The sequence below is a fragment of the Cydia pomonella genome, unplaced genomic scaffold (assembly GCF_033807575.1).
Source record: "Cydia pomonella isolate Wapato2018A unplaced genomic scaffold, ilCydPomo1 PGA_scaffold_171, whole genome shotgun sequence".
NCBI lineage: Eukaryota > Metazoa > Arthropoda > Insecta > Lepidoptera > Tortricidae > Cydia > Cydia pomonella.
Genome location: NW_026907813.1, coordinates 22,501 through 29,570, shown reverse-complemented (window position 1 = coordinate 29,570; position 7,070 = coordinate 22,501). Strand labels below are relative to the sequence as shown.

Sequence of the window (7,070 nt, the reverse complement as noted above, 5' to 3'; positions counted from 1 at the left end):
CATACATACATTACAAATATATGTAATATGCATAAGTATATATTTATTTAGGTTAGGTTGTTTTTTTCCCTCCCTCCTTCGTATAACTAACACCCCCCCCCCCCCCCCCCCCCACACACACACACCCTCCGGCCCATTCACCGTATAAAAACAAAAGCTAAATAAGGTTAGGTTAGGTTAGGTTTTTTTTTCCCCCCTCCCTCCTTCGTATTACTAACCCCCCCCCCCCCTCCCACACACACGCCCTCCGGCCCCTTTACCGTATAAAAACAAAAGGTAGATAAGGTTAGGTTAGGTTAGGTTAGGTTAGGTCATGTTAGGTTAGGTTTGGTCATGTTAGGTTAGGTTTGGTATAGGTTAGGTTAGGTTTTTTTTTCCCCCCTCTCTCCTTCGTATTACTAAACCCCCCCCCCCCCCCCCCCACACACACACGCCCTCCGGCCCCTTTACCGTATAAAAACAAAAGGTAGATAAGGTTAGGTCAGGCCATGTTAGGTTAGGTTTAGCTTAGGTTAGGTTAGCTCCCCCCCCAACCACACACACACTCCGGCCCCTTTACCGTATAAAAAGAAAAGGTAGATAAGATCTTTTTATACGGTAAAGGGGCCGGAGTGTGTGTGTGGTTGGGGGGGGACCTAACCTAACCTAAGCTAAACCTAACCTAACCTAATCTACCTTTTGTTTTTATACGGTAAAGGGGCTGGAGGGTGTGTGTGTGTGTGGGGGTGGGGGGGGGGGGAAGTAATACGAAGGAGGGAGGGAAAAAAAACAACCTAACCTAACCTAACCTTATCTGCCTTTTGTTTTTATACGGTAAAGGGGCCGGAGGGTGTGTGTGTGTGTGTGTGTGTGTGTGTGTGTGTGTGTGGGGGGGGGGGGGGGGGGGGGGTAGTAATACGAAGGAGGGAGGGAAAAAAACAACCTAACCTAACCTATACCAAACCTAACCTAACATGACCTAACCTAACCTTATCTACCTTTTGTTTTTATACGGTAAAGTGGCCGGAGGGCGTGTGTGTGGGAGGGGGGGGGGGGGGGGGGGGAGGTTAGTTATACGAAGGAGGGAGGGAAAAAAAACAACCTAACCTAAATAAATATATACTTATGCATATTACATATATTTGTACTGTATGTATGTAGGTACTGTAACCTAACATGACCAAACCTAACCTAACATGACCTAACCTAACCTTATCTACACCACACCATAAAGTCCACACCAACCACACACACACACTCCGGCCCCTTTACCGTATAAAAAGAAAAGGTACATAAGGTTAGGTCAGATTAGGTTAGGTCATGTAAGGTTAGGTTAGGTTAGGTTAGGTTAGGTTTGTTTTTTCTCCTCTTATTATCGTTTTTTGCCAAAAACTTAATTATATATAGGTCTGTTTTAAAACAATTAATATAGTACCTTCTCTCATATTACAGGTGTGAAGCAGTCTGGCTCAACAATGTTTACGTGTCTCTTTCCCAGACAGGAACAATCCCGCAATTCACACATTGCTGCCATCATCCTTGTCTGAAATCAGGATAAGTTTAATTTTCATTTATTTATTGCATACATATTATTACCTATTGCCTAATATCTAAATTTAGTAGTCCATGTATACTTCCGAAAATAATTTAAAATACATTACAATCATTTGTTTCGCAGTCACAGTAAATAGTAGTTATTCAATGTAAATAACTATACTAAAAATAACAATAAGGATTAAAATATTATATTAAAAAATACAGTGATGTCAATAAACAAATAATAATAATAATAATAATCGAATTTGAAATATCGTGAGTCATACTAACATGTAAATAACTATACTAATAATAACAATAAGGATTAGAATATTGCAGTGATGTCAATAAACAAATTATTAGAATTTAAAATATCCTGAGTCATACTAACACTAAGTAATAATAATAACTAGCTTGTAATTAGCTAAATACTAATAATGTCAATTCACTAAATCATTCCATTATATTGAGACAAAGGTAAAAAGGTTAGATTAGGTTAGGTCATATTTAATGCAACTTATAATATTTTTTTGTTAAGAACTTCATTTATGATACAAGCTTTTACTTTTATTTCCACAGGCAACTAATACTAGTCGAGACAATTCTACAACCCCAAAAAAATTTACATTGGTTTACCACCTACTGTTTCCATCATCAGATGGTACCATAATATTGCATTGTCACCCAACATACATATCTATGCAAGTTTGTATGGTAATGTATATCATATATTTTTTTTAGATTTTTTTCATTCCGTTATTTGAGAAGTTACAGGGGGGGGACACACATTTTACCACCATTTGAAGACCTATCCATAGATATCCCACACGTATGGGTTGGATGAAAAAAGATTTTTTGAGTTACAGTTCTAAGTATGGGGAACCCCCAAAATTTATTGTTTTATCTCTATTTTTGTGTGAAAATCTTAATGCGGTTCATAGAATACATCTACTTACCAAGTTTGAACAGTATAGCTCTTATAGTTTCGGAAAAAAGTGGCTGTGACATAAACGGACAGACAGACAGACAGACGGACGGACATGATGAATCTATAAGGGTCCCGTTTTTTGACATTTGGCTATGGAACCCTAAAAATCAGCTATTAAATTAACTGACATACACTCTTGCATGGAATAACACTCTTTATGAGCAAGTGTGCCTTGATAAACACATAAACAATCATTGTTTGTTACAAAACAGAAAAAGAAAATTAAATAAATCCACTGTGCCGCTGACTTGACATATATTGGACCACCCAACGGATCACACCACAGTATACAGACAAACATCTAATTAACATCAATCCCCACCAGTACAAACAACTTTAATTTAACTCACATTCATTATCCGCATGCATGCAAACTGACACTCCAAACCATCTGCCACGGACTGGACCGACGGGCGAGGCATTAACTCTTCTTCTTCTCCTTTTTCCTGGCTATTTATCCCAGTTTATTTGGGGTCAGCCCTCCCCTAGTAATCCTTCGCCACATCACACGGTTGTGGGTTGTCTGTTCTGTTCTGTTTCTCTCTTGCATATCGTTTCGTTATATACGGTATTCGGTAAGTTTTTCGTAAGCACCAAGGGGTGGCAACCTTAAAAGTACCATGGATATAATCGTTTCTTATTATGTCCATTATTATTACTCCTCCAGACCGGCGTACCATCTTCATTTGTGTGGTGTTCATCTGTTTTCCTCATCGGTCATTCTCAACTAGCGTTTTGTGCCCGTTTCTTATCGGCACCGATGTACCTACTCGCAAAACATTTATACGCAACACATACACACATACGACGACACACATAACGACGTTACTGTACTTTTATTCATATATTATGTCTCAAAAACTTTCTTTTAAAATAAAATTCAACGAAGTAAGGAAAAAATTTGATTTTGACGGCCGGTGTCACTGTCAACGGTGAGTTTTTTTTTTTTTTTTTTTGTACTCTATGATTTTCTGCCTGAATGGTGCCTTCGAAGTTGGAACTCGCGGCTGTACATTTGTTTTATTTCAATTTCCGCTCTCATCCACTGACGGAAATGTCATGACAGACTATATTTCGATTCCTTATCATATTAAAGTGCAGTCCAGACGGGACAATTTTTTTCCCATCTGATCAAATTGTCCGATCGACAATTCATGCTGCGAGCCGATTTCGATCGCCGATTATGACAAATATTACCGATAAACTGAGATTGGTATCAATTTGTCGTTTGGGGGCATTCTTTATTTATTTAGAGCGCTCAAATATCACCATAAAACTAAAATTTATTATTTTATTGATTCAATTGGATATTGACGCCAATCTCTCATCGGTCGATTTGATCACCCCGTCTGGGCTCCACTTAAGCTTTTAATATTTATTTATTTATTTATTTATTTATTTATTAAGTATTTCAACAAGGAAACAATTTTTTTTATATCATATCATTGATGTTTCCCACACCGTGCGTTTCATTTTGTCCGTCCCGTTGTCCAGCATCAATATCAATATAAGTACAAAAAAATATATTAAAATAAAACACAAGTACATCTATTCATTTTTTACACATTTCATCTATCTGCACTCTATTAGAATGCTTCTTTTCTTTTCTTTTTTTTCTTATTACTTTTACATCTACTAGGCTACAACCACGAAAATCGAAGTTCGTCAATTTCGGGCATTTTTCTCTGTCACTCTTATTACGTCTTATTGAGAGTAAAAGAGAAAGGTCCCACCAATTTGCGATAATTCGGTTGTCGCGACTGAATACGAAATGGATGTCTAGTCTATGATTTTAAACTTTCATAGACTAAAAGACCATAGATATAATATTCCATTCCATTCCACATTTCATGTACGATTAACAAAGGATTTCAACTTTATATATTATTATCAACCAGTATGATTTTGTGAGTTCGATTTTACAATAATTACCCGTTGTCTATTCTCAGTACAAAATTTGATACTCAAACCGTAGCCAAGCTGGCCAAGGTGGTGGGCAAGCTGTGCATGCGTGCGTTGTGGGTTTTTAACCAACTAATAAAATATGTTTTCTGTAATAATTGAGTTATTATATATCATAAAGTATTCATTATCGATTAGCATTTCTATGATGTTATTTTTTTTTAGTGCAGATATCGAAGCTTCTATTAATTGGCTCCATCACCACCAAAATGGCTACGGCTTGAATATTAAATTTTGTACTGAGAACAGACATCACAGATCTTTCTCTTTTACTCTTACTAAGATGTAATTAGAATGACAGAGAAAACGCCCGCAATGACGAACTTCGATTTTCGGTTTTTTATTGCATTTAGTTGTGTCTCCATATTATTTTGTCTTGATAAAACATTTCTAAGCCTCTTTAATAGCGAGCGAATCGATTATGTAGGAGAGACAGAGACATAGACAGCGAGCGAGAGAGAGAGACTATATATGTAAGATTGAAACAACGTTTTCGGCCATAATGATTATATTCACTATCTCAACTTACGCTAATCTATTACTATGTGTATCTCTGTCATTCATCTCTTCCGATCCGGTTTCCGATGAAGCTGAAAATTTGCATACATATATAAGTCTGGTGACAATGCAATATTATGATACCATCGAGATGATCTGATGATGGAGACAGGATGTGGCCATAGGAACTCTGTGATAAAACAACGTAACCTAATTGTGTTCGGGGTTTTTAGAATTGTCTCGATGAGTATTAGTTACTTGTGGAAAGAAAAGTACAGTCAGCGATAAAAGCTTGTACCAAAAATGTTTTTTTTGCCAAAAACTTATTTTATATTTAAAGTATATTGTCACGTTCAATCAATACGTTTTTTTATAGTCTGGCAAACATAACTTGTCAGTCAGTAAGAACAAGGAAAATTATACTCGTCCCTTTCTTTTGGGTGTTAGTATTAGCGTTATAATATTTTTCACTATGCACATACTTATATAGATTAAATGGTAGAGCCCTCAGATTACCTCTTAGAACGAGATGCTCTTATGGAACTTTCAGTGGGAGTAGCAGAGAAAGCGCTATGATTGTTTTTCCTTGTCACAGTTTCATTTGTTTTTATTCCCCACCGTAAATTTTAGTATGGCTTATGGTGGGTAACAAATAACCCGATCAAATTACGTAGGTTGTTTTTGGTATGTTGTCAGGAACGTGTCAAACGTGTTTTTAATTTGGCGCATTGCGTATGTTCTGTCCCTTACGGGCGCACGCATATAGCACATTCAGGGGGCTTACCGCGAAAACCGAAATTCGCAAATTGCGGGGATCTTTCTCTTTTACTCTTACTAAGACGTAATTAGAGTGACAGAGAAAAATCCCCTAAATTGACGAACTTCGATTTTCCCGGTAGGAGCCCAGTTGATCGTACCATATATATGGTCTGGGGGCCTACCGCAAAAACCGAAATTCGCAATTTCGATTTTCCCGATAGCCGCCCTGTATAGGCCCTTGACTTGAGATTGATTGACATATATATCATTGACATTGACACATTGAAAAATTATACGTACAATCAGTACAAATGCAATCTTCCTTTTTTCGCTATTTATTATTTATATATTCCCATTCAACCATTTTCTTATTCCTTCACAGGTACTCACAGCACCATCATTGGACCACATCATAGAGCAAACCCAAGGCAGGCAAGAAGAGATATGTATCAGGAGAACAGAAAGGCAGAATATCCCAATCTATGAATAATTGTAATACTCTTATGCAAACTACATTAAACAAAAAGGTTTTACATTGGATTAATTCAATATTAATCTCATATGAAACTACTTACCCTATATATTATTGTAATAACCAATATTTTTATGTCACAAAGGTGATAGCTGTCTGGTGTGGTAGACCTGTGTGTTTGTTTTGTGCACAGTGATATGTTTTATAGTTTTATATGATTATGGTAAAGGTAAATTACAACAAAAAATATATTGTGTAATGGGGTAAAATCTGTACTAATACCAATTATGTCTAATTTCCTCTTTCTATATAAATATCTGATGGCAAATATGTTTACTGTATACCAGTCATTGCGGCAATTCTTTAGATTTGTCACACATAACCGGGCCTATTGACTAATCTATTTAGTCTACTATTACCACCACACCCGGTGAAGCGGTATGATTAAATAAATAAATATTATAGGATATTATTACACAAATTGACTAAGTCCCACAGTAAGCTCAATAAGGCTTGTGTTGAGGGTACTTGGACAACGATATATATAATATATAAATATTTTATAAATACTTAAATACATAGAAAACACCCATGACTCAGGAACAAATATCCATGCTCATCACACAAATACATGCCCTTGCCAGGATTTGAACCCGGGACCATCAGCTTCGTAGGCAGGGTCACTACCCACTAGGCCAAACCGGTCGTCAAATGATTAGAAGTATATAATTAACAATGTGATATAAAATTTGTTTATATTATAATAAATTAAATTATAACCAGATATCTGTTTGTTTCATATTGGATTATGTATTACCATTACCTATCAAGAGCATTAGTAATATGATGTATATGAAAATTTAATAAAAAAAACAA

The 7,070-nt window shown here is 36.3% G+C and overlaps 1 long non-coding RNA gene across 1 annotated transcript in view; it reads right to left on the bottom strand.

The window, feature by feature from the left end:
• Nucleotides 1-935: 935 nt before the first annotated feature.
• LOC133533503 (uncharacterized) overlaps nucleotides 936-7,070 on the bottom strand; it is a 7,907-nt gene continuing 1,772 nt past the window's right edge. The window contains exons 2-3 of the long non-coding RNA XR_009801886.1: nucleotides 2,854-5,055; nucleotides 936-1,522 (exon numbers count right to left, since the gene is read on the bottom strand). This is a non-coding gene — a long non-coding RNA (uncharacterized LOC133533503). The remainder of the gene's footprint in view (nucleotides 1,523-2,853; nucleotides 5,056-7,070) is intronic.